This window comes from Scyliorhinus torazame, chromosome 4 (genome assembly GCF_047496885.1).
Source record: "Scyliorhinus torazame isolate Kashiwa2021f chromosome 4, sScyTor2.1, whole genome shotgun sequence".
NCBI classification, from domain to species: domain Eukaryota; kingdom Metazoa; phylum Chordata; class Chondrichthyes; order Carcharhiniformes; family Scyliorhinidae; genus Scyliorhinus; species Scyliorhinus torazame.
In genome coordinates, this window is record NC_092710.1 from 267,347,599 (window position 1) to 267,366,437 (window position 18,839).

Genomic DNA, 18,839 nt, shown 5'->3' on the forward strand with positions numbered 1-18,839 from the left:
AGGACTCTGCTCAGCACCCTGAAGGTAAGCAAAGAGAGGGTACTCATCTCCTTGCTCCCCCCCCCCCCCCCAACCCGGTGTTCCTGGCGCCTGATCCTTGCATTTAGGGACCAATAGCAATTTGCACCCGCAGGTCCTCCAGCTGGGAATGCAAGGGCATTCCGGGAGGCCGCAGCATTCCACTTCAATTTTGCTAATGAGATTGAAATGGATGCTAATGAGATTGGATTGGGCTCTCGCCATTTCTGGGCAAGGACCTGATCTTGCCAGGGGAGGCCGGGAGACCCGCGATGGGTTTGACGCCCGGCTAGACTCAGGCCTCTTGCCAACGGGAATCCTGGCGAGGGCTAACAGCCCCAGAAAAATGCCGGCATTCTGTCAAAGGCTTGGTCAAAGTCATAGAAAGAATTATCCTAAAGGAGGAAAACACAGGTAAAGAGGCAGAGTGACAAAGGAATAGTATTCGAGACATTGGGACCTAGGCAATTGAAGGTGTTGTCACCCATGGTGGAGCAAACATGGTCGTGATTTTCTGGCCCCAACACCGCGAATCCTGACAGAAGTCCATTGACTTTGGTGGGACTGGAAAATCCCACTCGTTGGCAGGACTGGAAAAATCACACCTTATGACCAGGAATGCACAAGAATTAAAATAGAGCAAACATTTCAGAGGATTGCTGGAGTTGAGGAGATTACAGAGATAAAATCATAACAGAAAATTCCTGCAGTCCAAGATAAAAAGGAATTTATTTTATTTAATCTCGAAGCAATGGCCATGGTCGTATAGGTATTTATTCAGGGCTGATTTGAAGTTGTCGGGAGATTTCGAACTTTTAAGATGCCTTGGGAAATGTAGCAGCTGTTTTAAGCCGTTTGTCAATCTGCCCACATTGTATATAGCTGTCTTAAAAATATTTCTGCTCTGCCATGTATTGAACAGTTTTTCATTGATTCGCATAGTTTTTTTTAATCCATCCATCATTACCTTATCCTTATATCAAAATGTGGGCGTGTTCTTATTGAAAGATAGAAGGGCAGCAGGACTGAATGGCCATGATAGCAGCCCAGACGTTTGCATTCATTAACTGTGTCAGGACCTGTTGCAGGAAACCAAGCAACAATAAATAACGTTTTCATTAAACCCTAACTGAATTGCATAAATCAACAAAGTTATAATGCAGAAGTCAACTTTAAAATAAAAACAATCTGCAATGACTGATTCTGAAAGAATCCAGCATTTCATCATACAGTAACCTTTTCCAACTGTCATTTGACTTTTTGTCTTTTACTCTAATTCTGTAATTGTATAGTTCACATTAAGCTTTTTCTTCCACTGAACTTTTTAACCATACGCAGAAAATCATTTTGTTAATTTGTCTGTTTAACTTAGTCATTTTCTTCCTCTCCTTGCCCTTTCTTGTATATGGCACCATGAATCCTGGCAACCTTCCAGTATGCGTGTGTGTGCTAAGAGAGTATCAGCAGTAACGTCAAATAGAGGCCCTCAAAGTCCCACTTGTTTCACACGGGCACATGCAGACATACAGCTTGCGCATGCTCTCACACGCTCACATTTGAAGCAGCTGCATAGTGAATCAGAGGTGAAACTCTGGTGAATCAAATAACTTCGCGCAGACCAAAAAAATTAACCTGGATCTCTCTGGCCCATACATTTCAATTGTCACAATTTCACTAAGAAATATTGCATTGTCACAAATGTTGCCCTTTCCAAAATCTCATCTTTTGGTCAATTGAAAATTAGAGATTCCATTCTGCTACTCAAACAAAATCGTAGATTTCTAAAAGGTCTTGGACACATGTTCTCCTCAGCCAATCCCTACCAAAACAAAATGGATTAATGGTCATTCTTTTCTCTGATGTTTATGGGGTCTTTCTGTGCAGAAATGGCTACCTACCACCTTTACCAACAGAACAAAAAAATCAGATGTTCACAGTTGTGGTAAAGCGTTTTGAAAGTCTTCCTTTCCATACAAAATGGTGTAACAATTGGGGGAATAGTTATAGAATTTGGCAGTGACATGTTTAAGACTTTTGCTTTGTGTGTGGCTTGGCTGAGTTGATCAGCCAATTTGGAACAAATCCTTTGAGTTATTGCTGCGAATGGAAAACGGTTACTCAGGCATTATGCCATCCAGTTCAAAAATCAAACAAACTTTGTACGGCTTTAGCATTTAAATTTAACTTGATTTGGAGCCGTCAGCTTCTAAAATGGGGAATTATAGCACAATAATAGTTTGTATTGAGAGCCCAAAACTACTGCCACTAAAACTGGAGGCATTCCCACCCAGACTTAATTATAGAATCTCTGCGTGAAGAAAGAAGGCCATTCAGCCCAGCGAGTCTTCACCCACCCTCTGAATGAGCACCCACCCGTGTCCCTGGCACTGTGAAGCAGCACTGAAGACACAGCTAACCACTGTGTCACCATGCCAACCAAAATAATGGTGCGAGGGTCCTCATTCAGCACTCTCCCGTCAGTTCAAATGTCTACCCTGCCTCTGAACCCACTTCAAAGGAGGGGGATGGCATTTTTCTTTGAGCATAGTTTAGGGTGGTTTCGGTCATGATATTCAAACACACACATCATGATAGACACACCAACAGACAAATCAGAACACACAACACCACAACCAATGACAGAAAGATATAAAAGCACAAACACGACACCTGGTGGTCAGTATTAGCTGGAGACGAGGACCAGGACAGACCTGCTACACGACACACTCATGGAGACAGCACGTGCAGAGTATCCAGAACGAACTGTATATAAGAGTTAAAATAAAATAGAGTTGTACCACATACAACTGTGTTGGCTCATCTGTGCACCAGAGCACCCAACACCACATGGTACAGGAGTGGATCGATACCTGCCGGCATACCTCAGTGTACACAGACAACCAGCAGTGCCCAGGCAAAATGATAGAGCTCCCGGTTCCACAGCCGCTCCAGTGCCACGGCGATCTCCACGAAAACTGGCGGCGATTCCGGCAAGTGTTCGAATTGTTCCTGGTGGCAGCTGAACTCCAAGACCTGGATGATAGCGAAAAAATTGAATTTCTCCTCACCATCACCGGTGCAAGGGCAAGAGAAATATTCACAAGGTTCAGGTTCTTCAGGAGGCAGCAAAGGTACGATTACCAGGCAGTCCTGGACAAATTCTCCAAGTACTGTGAAGAAAACGCAATCCAATCGGCAAGTAAAGGTAAGAAAAGCGGCAGTACTCACCTAGTGGCCGGGATCCCGGAGCCCGAATTCCCAGAGGCCGAAATCCCGGGCCTGAGAGAGGGCTGGGTCGAGGTCGGCGGCCATCTTGCTAAAGGTATCACGCTAGCACAGTTGCGCGAGCAGTGCGCAGAACCGGAAGTATCGTTTGCGCATGCGCGAGATGCTGCGCATGCGCAGTCAAGAAAACGGCCATCGGTAAAGGAACAGCGATCTGAGCATGCGCAGTCGCTTCCTACGTGCTACATACCGAGCGTCAGAAGTCAGAGGCCCCAGACCGCACCAATTTAAAAGGGAAACGTCCCAAATCAAAAAAACAAAAATCTGTTAAAGCTGTAAAACAACCTTCCCTCACCTGGAATGGCAGCACATTGCCGCAAATTGACCCAGGAGATGAATTTAACCTCCGAAGAACCCTCCGACAAGCAGTTACCTACGCACAAGCCGATGATTCCGAACTCGAATACTTCGATGACGATCTTTACAGTGTTTCCGGACCTCGCGAGCCCAATGATAGCTCCGTGGTCCTATACGACTATGACTCGGACGAACCTTTCGTGTTGCACATTGGCGGCCCCCACATGGAATCCGACGCAGATGCGGATTCATTTTTCGGATTTGAGGATCTTCAACCCAGCAGATATGACGTCCCAACTTATCAGTACCGGATGATGCTGCAACCTGACATTAACAGACAGGGTGCGGTGCAAGCACACGGAGAGCGCCCTGCTGCCACACAGAGCGTGGTCCACGTCCCGCTCAACGTTCCCGACTCTATGAAAGAAGACATGCAAGACTCCAGAGCGCAGTCCTCGCATGAACCAGAAGTGACTCCAGAGTCACAAGCCTCCACAGCAAGCTCGTGGACAGACTCCACAATTGCAGAAACGCAAGACTCCAGAGCGCAGTCCTTGCACGAACAAGAAGTGACTCCAGTGTCACAAGCCTCCCGAGAGAGCTCGTGGACAGCCTCCACGATAGAAGCAACGCAAGAGTCCAATGTGCGGTCCTTGCAGGAACAAGACCATGAGGGTCTAGCAACCTCTCCTGACCAACCAGCGGCAGACGATGCAAGTCTGCCATGCTCACGTGAACAGCAAGAAGGCTATAACAGCCTACCATGCTCCACTATACAGCAGCATGACCATGACGGTCTCTCATGCTACAATGAAGGGCACAGCGCTGAAGACTGTTCCAGCCCAACTGAAGACAAGCCAAAGGAATCGCCTCTTCCAAGCCCGAAGAAAAAAGGTTTATGCGCTGACCTTCAGGATCATTATAGCCGAACAGAGATTAATAATGCTGCACGGTCACAGAAGGATGCTGAGGATTTGCTAAAGAAATTAATTGAATGTTTAACTTGCAAGGAGCAGACTGAGAATTGCCAGTGTTTTAGTACGGATCGAAAAAATGGACAAGACATTGATCCTCAGGTAATGGAAATAACACAACCTGAATCATATCTACAGCAGGGACAAATGTCTCCCTTCAACACAACGCCGCAAAGTCCCAACTGCGGTGACCAGCAGTTAGTCAGTAATGACTCTTCAAACTTTGAGGGGAACATTAATTGCATTGAACCTATACACACTCCACTGATAAATGAGCAGAACATTGGAGCAAGAATCCCGAGGACACCGACATCGAGTAGCCAGATAACGAATTTAAAACCCGCAGCAGTTTCAAATGAACCAAGTGTGCTTTCCACTAATGGTGAAGATGCAGATAAGGTCGACCCGATTATCCATTGTACCACACTAACCCCAGTGATTAAGCAGTTATGTATGGGGAGTAAAATGTGGGCAATTGAGAACAGTAAAAGAGAGACTGTGACCATGCCAGTCCCAGCAAAATCAGACCCAGAGACCATGAAGGCATGTACATTAGACAAAGATACATATGAGGTACCGGAGAAGAAAAGTGAAACGGAATGTTCTTTGGAAAATAGTACAATGTCGATAGAAACATTGGATCCTATATTCGAGACCATACATATGGGAGAATTTGGGGGTAATAAACAAGGTTCTGCAATGTCTGGGGGAAGATTTAAAATTCCAAAGAAGAAAAGCCCAAATGAAGGACAACGGCAAGACAATAACAGTCCACCGACATGGTGTGCACCACCAGATGAAAACTCTGACAATTTACCCAACCCTAGTGAACAGCAAGCTGCTAATGAGGATCTATCCACGGGATGTGAGACGAGTGACGACAGCATCCCACTTCCCATGCAAAAGGTGCAAGGTGACAGACCTCGCCTAGTGCGTACCAAGGCACTCGACGATCACGGTGGGACCACTGACGACTGCGGTGGCGGCGCACCGCTTCCACCCTTGATGGCTCGAGCCTCTCCACTGGTCGGTGCATTGCTGCATGTTCCGACTCCAGAAGTGCAGCTTCAGGGAATCTCGGCTGCCTCCAGTGAACCTGTTGGGACTCCGGACGGGGAGCATCGACGGAAGGCAGACCGGACTCCAGATGGGGAGCAGCCAAGCGCCGACTCTGATTCGCGCACGCCAGACCTTGCTCCGGACGGGCGGTGTCGCGGCCTCGGTGATGGCACACTCAGGGTGACGGCGGATGCCACGGCGACAGGGAATGGATCGCGTGGCAGTCCCACTGGGTCGGCAGTGGCGACCAGCACCGGCGGTCCAAGACGGACACACCAATTCGCGCCATCGCCAGACGTTGATGCGAGCAACAATTCTCTCTCCAAGGCGACATGCTTCGACGTTTCTCTGCGGAGTCGCCCTTCCGGCACAACAGGTGGCCGGAACCAGCGTGCACGGTCTCGGCCAACTTCCACATCTGGCACAGTCATCGCCTTGCATGATATTAGTGATGGTGCTTCTTCGATGGCAACGACCCATCGGCTACAAGATGCCGTCCACCACAAACATAAAAAGAAAAAAGACTCCACCTTGTTCCTGGCATGCAGGGCGGATGGATTGGTGCGTAGGCGCAATCAGCGAGCTTTGCGCCGCCTTCCACGCTCGCAACTGAACGGTACGCACACGCCGGATCCTCCACTGGTTCCCAAGGATGACTTCGGGGAGATGCCACGGATTATGCCCCTTCCATCGCCACCAGAACCAAACCATAGCCAAGGCAACACTAACAAAGATGTTGAATGTTATATTTGCACGAATGAAAAACCAAGCACTGCACGAAGTACAACAAATGGAAAAGTAGAGACTTCGGCAGCAGCATCACCTCCAACAGTCCAAGGTGAACCAGTGTGAACCCAAATCTCCACAGCTGAACCGGCTTGAGGACCAGCCTATTCTTGAGGCGGTCACCCATTAGACTGGACTTATAACGCTGTTCATACGTTCAAAAAGTCAAACACTTCTGTATTATAACCTGTTGTTGTTTATCGTTCCAGATATCGTCTGACCGGACCACTGTTCAAGTTGGTTTTTTTCTCGCATTCATGTTTTGTTATGGTACAACCTTGTTAGTGTGACGCACCCGACATCGCCCCATGTAAATAGTTACGTCATATACACACGCTGTACACAACACACACACACACTCTTAGATGCACTCACGACACGATTATATTTATAACCACGTAGGCACATATCTTTGTAAAAAGGGGGGGATGTCATGATATTCAAACACACACATCATGATAGACACACCAACAGACAAATCAGAACACACAACACCACAACCAATGACAGAAAGATATAAAAGCACAAACACGACACCTGGTGGTCAGTATTAGCTGGAGACGAGGACCAGGACAGACCTGCTACACGACACACTCAGGGAGACAGCACGTGCAGAGTATCCAGAACGAACTGTATATAAGAGTTAAAATAAAATAGAGTTGTACCACATACAACTGTGTTGGCTCATCTGTGCACCAGAGAACCCAACACCACAGTTTCTACCACCATGTCCTACATGCATCACTGTGCAATTTATCGCACTTTAGTTGATGTTAAATTAAATTTAGTTTAAATTAGAAATTCAATTCACAATTTGATGCATATGGGTGTAAATCAACATTAATGAAGTGTTCACTTAGGGTTTGACAGTGCTGGCTGCAGCGCCAGGAGGATTAACATTCTTTCCCTCCACAAGCAAGACAGGGAATAAAGTAAATAGTTTTGTGGGTATCACAGAAGTTCAGTGTACAGAGCAACCAGTGCAGTTGTTAAATTTGTAGTTGGGATTTCCCATGTAGTCAGCTCCCAATCTTGGCTGAATTACCTGGAACAGAGCCAAGCACTTCTTTATGGATAAAAAGGAGCATTAATAATAGGAAGGGAGCATTCATCCGAATGGAAACTTTCAGCCAGCTGCTAATTGTTGTTGTTGAATCTGATGTTATAGAAATGGTGTTGCATGCTTTGAGTGGCAGCCTGTCTGCTAAATGAATGCCTGTCTGCTCCTTCAACTACCCTCCCAGTCCCACACCTGCCCCCCAACTGCAATTGAATGTGTGGCGAAAGGTGCCAGCCTGCATTTGGCCTAGTTAATAGTCACTTAATGACCTCTTCCTGCCCTGCCGCAATTTTTCCTGCAACAGGTGGAACCCAGAGCCAAGTCTGAGGCCTTCCAGCTCTCATTCCTTGGGCTATTGGTGGCGATGGGGAGTCGACCTTTAAGGCCATTCCTGGGCCCATCAGAATATATAGAACATAGAGCCTTCTTGCCATCCCAGGTCTGAATCACCCCAGGACACCTCAATCCCTTCATTCACTGTCAAGACGATGGGAAAATGTGGCTGAGTGAGATATACCAAAATCAACCCCCCCCGCTCCCCCCAAAGTTCTGGTCCTCCCCAGATTTCCCCTCCTCCCATGACTTGTGTACCCAGGCCCCACGCACACATCCCCTCACCAGGGAATTGGCCACCATTCTGGTGGTGTTGCTGGGACCAGAGAGCAGCAAGTCATCTGATTGACTGATAATATTCAAGGGTGAAGGCCAATAAGGGTCGCACTCACGGCGAGGGGCTGATGGGAATCCCGACACAACATTAAATCCTGTCCCATGAAAAAGGAGGTTACTGCCAATGTCACAGTAAAGGAGCATGAAAGATATTGGAAAACTTAAAAATAGATAAAGAGGCACTTCCAGTATGCAATGCAGCTATGTCGGCGGACGACGTAAGATGCATTTTTGGGCGCTGAGGGCGGCAAGTTTACAAAAACTGTAATGACAGAAAATTACCACATCCTACCCTTGCCACACCGAACAAGAATTGCAAAACAAATCATGCCGCATTTTAGACTTTCTTCTACAATCCAAACAATATAGTACGCAGAGACTGCTTGGCATGCCAGGCCTCAATGACCCAAGAAAATGAGATTAAACCAAACACCTCAATCCCTTAATCTACCCTCACCACCTAACCAAAAGCAAACTAATAAGTTTAGAAGATAATTTGTTTTCTTAAAAAAAGTACAAGAGAAGGCAGTGGTCAAAAATGGCTGCCATGAGTCACCTGATGTCTGGAATTGTAAGTTGATCTTTTATGGAAAGTTACTATATGGATTGCACCAGTGGAATGTTGCTCATGGAATTGCACACCGTGGTGTCAAAGTCTACTTCAGAAAATAATCCTTGAAAAGGAGGTATTAAAAATGCAAATGCTGGACTTTAATCAACTGTAATTCTGCCTAGATGATGAAAAATTAATATCCAGCAGACATTCAAAACTTGAAATGTGTGAAAAGTTTCTGAGATGAAAAATCTAAAATGCAGCAACAACGACTTTCTTTAAATTCATTTATGGGATGTTGGCATCACTGGCTGGGCCAACATTTATTGCCCTTGCCTAGTTGCCCGGTAAAGGTGTTGGTGAACCGTTGCAGTCCCTGAGGTGTAGGTACACCCATAATGATGTTAGGGAGGGAGCTCCAGGATTTTGACCCAGCGACAGTGTAGGAATGACAAAATATTTCCAAGTCAGGATGCTGAGTAAGTTGGAGGGGAACGTCCAGGTGGTGCTCCCAGGTACTTGTGCTCTTGTCCTTCTAAGTCGTAGTGGTTGTGGGTCTGAAATGTTCTGCTTAAGGAGCCTTGCAAGACACTTTAATTAATTGTTTTCCTTGAATATACAGACAGGAGGTTTAGGAATTGATTTTGCCAGAGAGAAAAATCAAATTCATCTGGAAATACTTCAGAATGGATCAGTAAGGAATCGCTCTCTCTCTGAAACTACAAATTGACTCAAGCGAGGTGCAGTTACCTGAACTTAAAGTTAACGATTCTTTTTAAAAAAATATTTTTAAATAAAGGGAAATTTAACGTGGCCAATCCAACTACCCTGGACATCTTTGGGTTGTGGGGGCGAAGCCCACGCAGACACAGGGAGAATGTGCAAACGCCACACGGACAGTGACCCAGGGCCAGGATTGAAGCCGGGTCCTCGGCACCATGAGGCAGCAGTGCTAACCACTGCACCAACATGCCACCCCTAATGTTATAATAATAATCATTATTGTCACAAGTAGGCATACATTAACACTGCAATGAAGTTACTGTGAAAAGCCCCTAGTCGCCACATTCCGACGCCTGTTCGGGTATACTGAGGGAGAATTCAGAATGTCCAATCTATGTTAACGATTCTAAAGGAAACCAGCTAACTTCAAATGACTGCAATGTTCAACAATCAACCCCTCAAGGACACGCTAAGTACATTTTGTTAATTTCCCCGGTTTTAGTAACTGAAACTTTGACTCAAGAAAATCTGGTTTGATTGGCTCCTTATTAATAATAATCTTTATTAGTGTCACAAATAGGCTTACATTTACACTGCAAAGAAGTTACTAAGAAAATCCCCTATTCGCCATACTCCGGCGCCTATTCGGGTACACGGAGGGAAAATTCAGAATGTCAAATTCACCCAAGAAGCACGTCTTTCAGGACTTGTGGGAGGAAACCGGAGCACGCGGAGGAAACCCACACAGGCACGGGAAGAAAGTGCAGACTCCACACAGACAGTGACACAAGCTGGGAATCGAACCCTGGTCCCTGGTGCTGTGAAGCAACAGTGCTAACCACTGTGCTACAGTGCCGCCCACATAACTGTTAACTTTGGAACTAAGTTTGTTGTAAACAGATGCAAATACACGCTTTGTAGTGACACGGTTCATTATAACTTTATTATGATAAGAGTTTCAGTGATTTACATGGGAGGTGAATGCTGCCTCAGGGAATAAGATGACAATCTCACCATTGTTGCAGGATCCTGTTTATCCAGTTAATAATGTTCCTGTGGAAGGTTTCAGGTAAACTTATACAGCCACTGTTTTAAATGGAGTGAAAGCCAAGTTAACATTTCAGGTGGAGACATGTGAAAACATTAATTGTTCGCTCCAGAGTTTCCAGTCTTTTTACTTTACATTCTGGTTCCAGAGTTCCAGCATTTGCATTTATTTCTTCTTCATTTGTACTATTTAAATGGATCTGAACAGATGTGATTCGACAAACAAGCCAAGGAACTGGGCTTCTGACTTAAATTCCTGTGCCATACATTATTGCTGAAACTCCACAATTTAAACAGAGCAGGTGTAAATCTACTTGGTCAACTGGGTATCTGAGCAGCACAAAGAAGATTATTTCTGAGACTTTGCCATGGGCAGCATGGTAGCATTGTGGATAGCACAATTGCTTCACAGCTCCAGGGTCCCAAGTTCGATTCCGGCTTGGGTCACTGTCTGTGCGGAGTCTGCACATCCTCTCCGTGTGTGCGTGGGTTTCCTCCGGGTGCTCCGGTTTCCTCCCACAGTCCAAAGATGTGCAGGTTAGGTGGGTTGGCCATGCTAAATTGCCCCTCGTGTCCAAAATTGCCCTTAGTGCTGGGTGGGGTTACTGGGTTATGGGGATAGGGTGGAGGTGTTGACCTTGGGTAGGGTGCTCTTTCAGAGAGCAGGTGCAGACTCGATGGGCCGAATGGCACTGTAAATTCTATGATAATAATGATCACAAATCCACGCAGGAATCATGGAATTCAATACTCTACCAAATGCGTTTGGTGGCAGGGGGCATTTAACTAAGCGGGAGGGTAGCAGTGTGGAACCAATCACCTTACTGCAACTGCCCCAAATAAGTCAGTGGCGGGAAGGCCCATGACCGCCCTTCATGCTCGGCTGTCAATTGAGGGCCCGTTTAAGGGCCTCAGTTTGCCACTACTGATATTTACCCAGCGGCAGATGGGGGCTTACCATTCAGGAAGCCTTTAAATTAAACCCTGTTTAATTGCCAGGTGGGGTGCCTCATTCAAAGGCACTCATAGACAGATCAAGGGACCCGGCATTGGTCATGGATGTGCCTAGTAAAAGCAGTAACAAAAATGTTTTTTTATTCTCCACCTTTTTCACATTTTCTCCCAAATTTACACCCAACAATAAACAATACTCAGTAACAAATGTAATGTCAGTTCCCATATCAATAACAACGATCCCATCCTCCAACCAAACCCCAGACATTGGCCCGCATGTTAACATAAACAAACAACAAAAAGGAATCAGGAATCACCCATAGTCACCATTAACACACACATTCCCCCTCCTCCCAACCCTCAACCCCCCTAATGTTCGATGTGATCCAATTCTCGAAAGTGCACAATGAATAATGCCCATGAATTGTAGAACCCCTCCAATCCTTCTCCTCAGTTCAAATTTGACCTTTTCAAGCGTTAAGAATTCCAGCAGGTACCCCCACCACGCCAAGGCACAGGGTGGAGAGGTTGATCTCCACCCTAACAGGATCCGCCTTCGGGCGATCAACGAGGCGAAGGCTACAACATCTGCTTCCGCATCCGTTTCCAACCCCAGCTGGTCCGACACCCCGAATATGGCCTCCCGAGGGCCCGGGTCCAGTTTCACGTGCACCACTTTAGAGATTACCATGAATACCTCCTTCCAGTAATTCTCCAGCTTTGGACAGGACTAAAACATATGGACGTGGTTTGCGGGGCCTCCCCCGCAACATTCACACACATCTTCTACCCCCTCAAAGAGCCGGCTCATCCTCGCCCTTGTATGGTGCGCTCTACACACCACCTTCCGCTGTATCAGCCCCAACCTCGCACACGAGGTGGAGGCATTCACTCTCCGGAGCACCTCACACCAGAACCCTTCTTCCATACCCTCTCCCAACTCTTCCTCTCACTTTGCCTGATCCCTTCTACTGGTGCTTTTTTCTCCTCCAAAATAGCCCGTAAACCGCCGATACTTCTCCAGTCCCCCTGTCGTTAGCACCTCCTCCAGCAATGTGGAAGCTCTCTATCTCCTTTCTGGCAAAGTCTCAAACCTGCATGTATATAAATATTTCCCCCATGCTCCAGCCCATACTTTGCTCCCAGCTCCTTCAATCCTGCAAAACGACCCCCAAGAAATAAATCTTAGTGTTCTAATTCCTTTCTCCTCCCCCATCTCCGAAAATTTCCATCCCACTTCCCTGGCTCAAATCTATGGTTCCCCTGAATTGGCATTTCCCTTGACATTGCCCCCAACCCGAAGTGCTGTTGAAACTGCCTCCAAATTCTCAACGAAACTATTACTACCAGACTCCCTGAGTATCTCCCCGGGGCCGTCGGGAGCAGCACCTTCAATCCCGACCCCCTATACCCAAACTCTTTTCCATTCTGACCCATTGGGAGTCAACCCATCTGGCCCAGCTCCGTACCTTCTCCACATTCACCGCCCAGTTATAACACATCAGGTTCGGAAGACCCAAAGCCCCTGCCTGCCTTCCACTCTGCAGTAGCACCTTTTTAATTCTGGCTACCTTCCCTCCCCATATGAACGAGGTAATCATCCCTTCAATCTCTCTGCCTTTGGCAGGAAAATCGGCAGGCATTGAAAAATAAACAGGAATCGTGGCAGCACATTAATTTTAACCGCCGATATCCGACCCGCCAGTGACAGAGGGAGACTATCTCACCTTGCCAGATCAGCTTTCACTCTCCCCACCAAACTGGAAGTGTTGTACCTACGGAGCCTCCTCCAATCTCGGGCAACCTGCACCCCCAGGGAAATAACAAAACATTTAATGAGACATAATAGGATATATGCCCAGGAATCATAGAATTATACAATTATAGAATCAAAGAATCGTAGAATTTACAATGCAGAAGTAACAGGAAGAAATGTGCCTAGCAACAGCAGTAGCTAGCCTACAAAAGGCAGGATGGGATGTGTCCAATAATGAGATTAGCAGATAAATTGATGTGTGAATCTCCTATCAGTAGAAACAGATTATCCAGACAACTGGGAGACATACACATGCTAATTTCTAGAGTCAAGGATTTTGAGGGCAGACAGCCAAATACACAGAAAGCAGAATCAAAGGGAAACAAAGGCACAATTGCCAGGACACTCAGAAGCAAGACAGGCCAGTTGACACCTAGCAGCCTCATGAGCAGACAAACCAGATTCTAGCTTGCAGCCTGGAGGCCAAGATTTACTCCGAATAGCCTCGAAAGTCTTAGATACAAGGCATAAAGGGAACTTAAACATCTGCGCTGGACCAGAAAAGGACATTTCCCAGACTTGGTTATCTTCCTGTGTGTGATAACTACAAGCTGATCTTGACTGATAGATCTATTTCATTTGGATGTTGTTTGGGAGAACGAGAGAGTTCAAGGATCAGAGTTTGGAACAAGGGGTACATACTACAAAAACTGTGTGTTTAGTATATAGGTAATTGTCTTAGCATAGTGCAGTCCTGTTCGTATGTATTTGTCTTTTATTACATTTTTTAAAAGTATTTTTATTTGACATATTTTCAACATTTTCACAATACAAAAACCCCAAACAAACAAACCCCCTCCCCGACCCCGCTGAACAATGAACGGTAACCAACGCCTGAAAGTGCATGATCAACAAACCCCAACAATTGTAGAACCTCTCGGGCAGCACGGTGGCACAGTGGGTTAGCCCTGTTGCCTCACGGCGCTCAGTTCCCAGGTTTGATCCCGGCTCTGGGTCACTGTCCGTGTGGAGTTTGCACATTCTCTCTGTGTTTGCGTGGGTTCCGCCCCCACAACCTAAAAAGATGTGCAAGGTAGGTGGATTGAACACGCTAAATTGCCCCTTAATTGGAAAAAAATGAATTGCGTACGCTAAATTTATTTTAAATTTTTGAAAAAAAAAAATTGTAGAACCTCATCTTCCCACCTCTTGAGCACAAACCTCACCTTCTCCAGGGTCAAAAGCTCCAGCAGGTCCCCCCCGCCATGCCAAGGCACAGGCTGGAGAAGCTGACCTTCACCCCAACAAGACGTGCCTGTGAGCAATCAGTGAGGCGAAGGCCAATGTAGCTGCCCCCGCACCCGCCTGCAGCACCAGCCAGTCAGACATCCCGAATATGGCTTCTAGGGGATCGGTCTCCATATCCACATGTAAAACTCCCGAAATGGTGCTGAAGACCGCCCTCAAAAACATTTCCAGCTTCGGGCAGGACCAAAACATATGAACATGATTTACGAGGCCCCTCCCACATCGCTCAGATACATCCTCCAGCCCCTCGAACAGCCGGCTCATCCTTGATTTTGTGAACCATGTACACTACCCTCAGCTGTATCAGCCCCAACCTCACATAAGGTCAAGGGCTCTACATAGAACATCGAACATTACAGCGCAGTACAGGCCCTTCGGCCCTCAATGTTGCGCCGACCTGTGAAACTACTCTAAAGCCCATCTACACTATTCCCTTATCGTCCATATGTCTATCCAATGACCATTTGAATGCCCTTAGTGTTGGCGAGTCCACGACTGTTGCTGGCAGGGCATTCCACGCCCTTACTACTCTCGGATTAAAGAACCTACCTCTGACATCTGTCCTATATCTATCTCCCCTCAATTTAAAGCTATGTCCCCTCGTGCTAGACATCACCATCCGAGGAAGAAGGCTCTCACTGTCCACCCTATCCAATCCTCTGATCATCTTGTATGCCTCAATTAAGTCACCTCTTAACCTTCTTCTCTCTAATGAAAACAGCCTCAAGTCCCTCAGCCTTTCCTCATAAGATCTTCTCTCCATACCAGGCAACATTCTGGTAAAACCCCTGTGCACCCTTTCCAATGCTTCCACATCCTTCCTATAATGCAGCGACCAGAAATGCACGCAATACTCCAAACGCGGCCGCACCAGAGTTTTGTACAGCTACAACATGACCTCATGGCTCCGAAAATCAATCCCTCTACCAATAAAAGCTAACACACCGTACGACTTCTTACCAACCCTCTCAACCTGGGTGGCAACTTTCAGGGATCTATGTACATGGACACTGAGATCTCTCTGCTCATCCACACTGCCAAGAATCTTACCATTCGCCCAGTACTCTGAATTCCTGTTATTCCTTCCAAAATGAATCACCTCACACTTTTCTGCATTAAACTCCATTTGCCACCTCTCAGCCCAGCGCTGCAGCTTATCTATGTCCCTCTGTAACTTGTAACATCCTTCCACACTGTCCACAACTCCACCGACTTTAGTATCATCTGCAAATTTCCTCACACATCCTTCTACACCCTCCTCCAGGTCATTTATAAAAATGACAAACAGCAGTGGCCCCAAAACAGATCCTTGTGGTACACCACTAGTAACTGGACTCCAGGCTGAACATTTCCCATCAACCACCACCCTTTGTCTTCTTGCAGCTAGCCAATTTCTGATCCAAACTGCTAAATCACCCTGAATCCCATGCCTCCGTATTTTCTGCAGTAGCCTATCGTGGGTAACTTTATCAAACGCTTTACTGAAATCCATATACACCACATCAACTGCTTTACCCTCATCCACCTGTTTGGTCAGCTTCTCAAAGAACTCAATAAGGTTCGTGAGGCACGACCTACCCTTCACAAAACCATGTTGACTATCTCTAATCAAATTATTCCTTTCCAGATGATTCCAGTTCCCTCACACAAAGAACAAAGAAATGCACAGCACAGGAACAGGCCCTTCGGCCCTCCAAGCCCGTGCCGACCATGCTGCCCGACTAAACTACAATCTTCTACACTTCCTGGGTCCGTATCCCTCTATTCATGTATTTGTCAAGATGCCCCTTAAATGTCACTATTGTCCCTGCTTCCACCACCTCCTCCGGTAGCGAGTTCCAGGCACCCACTACCCTCTGCGTAAAAAACATCTACTCTAAACCTTGCCCCTCTCACCTTAAACCTATACCCCCTAGTAATTGACCCCTCAACCCTGGGGAAAAGCCTCTGACTATCCACTCTGTCTATGCCCCTCATAATTTTGTATACCTCTATCAGGTCTCCCCTCAACCTCCTTCGTTCCAGTGAGAACAAACCGAGTTTATTCAACCGCTCCTCATAGCTAATGCCCTCCAGACCAGGCAACATTCTGGTAAATCTCTTCTGCACCCTCTCGAAAGCCTCCACATCCTTCTGGTAGTGTGGCGACCAGAATTGAACACTATACTCCAAGTGTGGCCTAACTAAGGTTCTATACAGCTGCAACATGACTTGCCAATTCTTATACTCAATGCCCCGGCCAATGAAGGCAAGCATGCCGTATGCCTTCTTGACTACCTTCTCCACCTGTGTTGCCCCTTTCAATGACCTGTGGACCTGTACTCCTAGATCTCTTTGACTTTCAATACTCTTGAGAGTTCTACCATTCACTGTATATTCCCCACTTGCATTAGACCTTCCAAAATGCATTACCTCACATTTGTCCGGATTAAACTCCATCTGCCATCTCTCCGCCCAAGTCTCCAAACAATCTAAATCCTGCTGTATCCTCTGACAGTCCTCATCGCTATCCGCAATTCCACCAACCGTTGTGTCGTCTGCAAACTTACTAATCAGACCAGTTACATTTTCCTCCAAATCATTTATATATACTACAAAGAGCAAAGGTCCCAGCACTGATCCTTGTGGAACACCACTGGTCACAGCCCTCCAATGAGAAAAGCATCCTTCCATTGCTACTCTCTGCCTTCTATGGCCTAGCCAGTTCTGTATCCACCTTGCCAGCTCACCCCTGATCCCGTGTGACTTCACCTTTTGTACTAGTCTACCATGAGGGACCTTGTCAAAGGCCTTACTGAAGTCCACATAGACAACATCCACTGCCCTACCTGCATCAATCATCTTAGTGACCTCCTCGAAAAACTCTATCAAGTTAGTGAGACACGACCTCCCCTTCACAAAACCATGCTCCCTCTCACTAATGCGTCCATTTGCTTCCAAATGGGAGTAGATCCTGTCTCGAAGAATTCTCTCCAGTAATTTCCCTACCACTGAAGTAAGGCTCACCGGCCTGTAGTTTCATGGATTATCCTTGCTACCCTTCTTAAACAGAGGAACAACATTGGCTATTCTCCAGTCCTCCGGGACATCCCCTGAAGACAGCGAGGATCCAAAGATTTCTGTCAAGGCCTCAGCAATTTCCTCTCCAGCCTCCTTCAGTATTCTGGGGTAGATCCCATCAGGCCCTGGGGACTTATCTACCTTAATATTTTTTAAGACACCCAACACCTCGTCTTTTTGGATCTCAATGTGACCCAGGCTATCTACACACCCTTCTCCAGACTCAACATCCTCCAATTTCTTCTCTTTGGTGAATACTGATGCAAAGTATTCATTTAGTACCTCGCCCATTTCCTCTGGCTCCACACATAGATTCCCTTGCCTGTCCTTCAGTGGGCCAACCTTTTCCCTGGCTACCCTCTTGCTTTTTATGTACATGTAAAAAGCCTTGGGATTTTCCTTAACCCTATTTGCCAATGACTTTTCGTGACCCCTTCTAGCCCTCCTGACTCCTTGCTTAAGTTTTCTGAGGAGCTGGAGATGTGTGCACTTCCCACAGATGAAATCAGCAGGGACACTGACGGCGTCCCTCACCTCAAAGATTCTGCAGGAGGAACATTGCACTACCTTCCCTGCAATCCCCTCTAGATAACAAAAGAATAAAGAAAGAGCTTACCTGTTATTCACTCCCCTTCTCAGCAAGCACTCACTCAGCAACCACTGCGCCCCGCACAATAACACCAGAGGGAAAATAAAAGAAAAACTACTTACCAGTCACCACCACCCTTACCTGCAGGCCGGGACGTCACGGTTCAACTTCTACTTCTACCTGCCCTCAAGCCTTCTTCTTGATCTTTACAGCGGTTGTTGTTTTTTTGGTTAGAGGGGGTAGGGAGGGAAACACGGAAGCAATGTTTCGGGTTTAAGTGTCACTTGACAACAGCTCCTTCACAAACCACATTCAAGTAAGGGTGAGCACAATGGCGTATGCAAATTTCCCCTGCAACAGCCAATCAGTAGCTCTGCTCTACTGACCTCTGCTGGACCTTGTACCACAGTCCCTCCCTCTTCCATCTCTGCCCACAGCTCTTCCTCACACGTAGCCTTAATCCCCTCCACGGAAAACCTATCCTCCTCCAGGACCCTCCCATAGATCTACAACTCCACCCCCTGCCGCTGCTGACAGCAACGAGGAGGAGGCCAGCGCTATCGGGAACGTCGGGAAACCTTCCTTGCAAAGTCCAGCATCTGCATGTATCTAAACCCTTTCCCCTGCCCCAACCCATACTTCTCTCCCAGCTCCGCTAAACTCGCGCATCACCCCTCCAAAGGAAAAAATCCTTCATTTTC

General features: G+C 46.8%; 1 protein-coding gene across 1 annotated transcript in view; it reads right to left on the minus strand.

The window, feature by feature from the left end:
* ankrd6b (ankyrin repeat domain 6b) overlaps nt 1-13,224 on the minus strand; it is a 334,311-nt gene extending 321,087 nt beyond the window's left edge. Inside the window, exon 1 of the mRNA XM_072499767.1 lies at nt 13,153-13,224. The gene's annotated coding sequence lies outside the window, so the exon portion shown is untranslated. The remainder of the gene's footprint in view (nt 1-13,152) is intronic.
* Nucleotides 13,225-18,839: the final 5,615 nt, after the last annotated feature.